The sequence below is a fragment of the Felis catus genome, chromosome B2, assembly GCF_018350175.1.
Source record: "Felis catus isolate Fca126 chromosome B2, F.catus_Fca126_mat1.0, whole genome shotgun sequence".
Lineage (NCBI taxonomy): Eukaryota > Metazoa > Chordata > Mammalia > Carnivora > Felidae > Felis > Felis catus.
The window spans coordinates 89,509,549-89,511,488 of NC_058372.1; the positions used below are offsets into that span (position 1 = coordinate 89,509,549).

Consider the following 1,940-nt stretch of genomic DNA (forward strand, 5'->3'; position numbering starts at 1 on the left):
CAGCTCAGGTCATGATCTCACAGTTTGTGAATTCAAGCCTCGTGTTGGGTTCTGTGCTGACAGGGCAGAGCCTGCTTGGGATGTCTCTCTCCCTCTCTCTCTGCCCCTCCATGGCTTGCTTTCTGTCTCTCTCTCTCAAAAAATAAACATAAAAAAAATTAAAAATGTCTCTTCACTCTCATAGGCTTTCAGATAGAGTGGAGGTAAACATATATTCCAATCTCCACCTTTATTCAAAAGCCTGTATTTTTTTTCTTTCATTATTTAAAAATTTTTTTGATGTATGATGTTTTAATTTTATGTGTTTTATATTTGTATCTTTAAAACTAATTTAATTTTTTTTCATTTTAAACAAGAAGTTTATTTAAACAACAAGACGCTTGACTTGAAGGGAAAACTAACTAGGATTCATTTCTTTTAGAGTACTTTATCCTTACTTAAAGACAGATTGACCTATATGTAAAACCAATTGTCCTTGGTTTTACAATGATAAATGAAAAACATTAAAATTCTCCAATCAAACAAGGTATGCAAGGATTTTTATGTTGTTATTTTTTTGTTAAACAGTGAGAGCAAAATAACTTACTGGAATATAAACATAAGAGCTGAATGAGCATACCACTAATGGAGAAAGGGGGTATTTTCACAGAACCAGTATTTTTCCCCATTCCATCTCCATTTGATGTCGATCAAAACATACCATTGGCCATTTAGTTAAAAAAAAAGCAAAATGCTTGTGCACCTACACAGTTACTTTATGTACAATAAATAAGGGCATGGGGAAGGGGAAAATGAAAGAATAGAGAAAACTATACTGTAATAGTCAGGATGTGGTGGAACCAAATTGCGGTTTTCTAATTGAGAATGTCTTCTTGGTCTGGAGGAACAGAGTTCTGGAGTAAAGTAGCAAGTTCCCTTTTTAGTAAACACCTCCTGTCTGCTGCTGGAACACATCAATTGTATCTTCATCCTCCATCTCCAACTGTGCAGGTGTGTCTGTTTCATTGATTGGCTGCCCATCAAATCGGAATCTGATCTGCCTCATTGACAAACACTGTTGTTCACACTAGGCTTTCATTAGTTTACTAAGTGGTGTATGCCTCTTAATCTTAAACTGCTCCACAGAACCATCCTGCCCTGCCACCTTCTAATTAATATGATCATTGTTCTCAGTCTTGACTCCTTCCTTGGGCTTTTCGTTGGCCACGGCGAGCGCCAGAGTCTCCTCAGCTGCCGCTTCACAAGAGAGATACCAGGTCTGCACCAAACGACCACACAAGCAGCACCAGGATCGGCCTAAAAATAATTTCATTTGTAATGGATAGTGTGGCTGTACTTCAAAATTCAGGATACAACAAGATACGTGTTGAAAATCTTCCCTGACCTTTAATTCTCATCCATGGAGCCACCTAGCATTACTGTTCTTGAGTACCCTCCCTTGCAGAAACATTCTTTTCTTATGTAAGCAACTGGCTATGTTTTATATATTAAATTCATCCTTTTGAAAAACTTAAATAAATTCAAGTTAGTCAACATACAGTATAGTATTGGTTTCAGGATTAGAACCCAGTAATTCATCATTTACATATAAGCCAATGCTCATCCCAACAAGTGCCCTCCTTTTTTTTTTTTTTAAGTTTATTTATTTAGTTTTTGGGGGAGAGGGAGAGGGAGAGAGAGAGAGAGCGCGAGAGAGAACCAGCTGGGGAGGGGCAGAGAGAAGGAGAGATACCCAAGCAGGCTTCACACTGTCAGTGCAGAGCCTGATGCTTGATCCCATGAACTGGGAGATCACGACCTGAGCCAAGATCAAGAGCCGGGTGCTTAACCAGTTGGGCCACACAGGCGCCCCCAAGTACCCTCCTTAATGCCCATCACCCATTTATCCCATCCCCCCCACTGACCTCCCCTCCAGCAACCCTCATTTTGTTCTCTGTCTA

General features: G+C 39.5%; 1 pseudogene; it reads right to left on the reverse strand.

Moving 5' to 3' along the window:
* Positions 1-771: 771 nt before the first annotated feature.
* Positions 772-1,312, reverse strand: LOC101088164 (annotated as a pseudogene).
* Between the last annotated feature and the right edge of the window lie 628 nt (positions 1,313-1,940).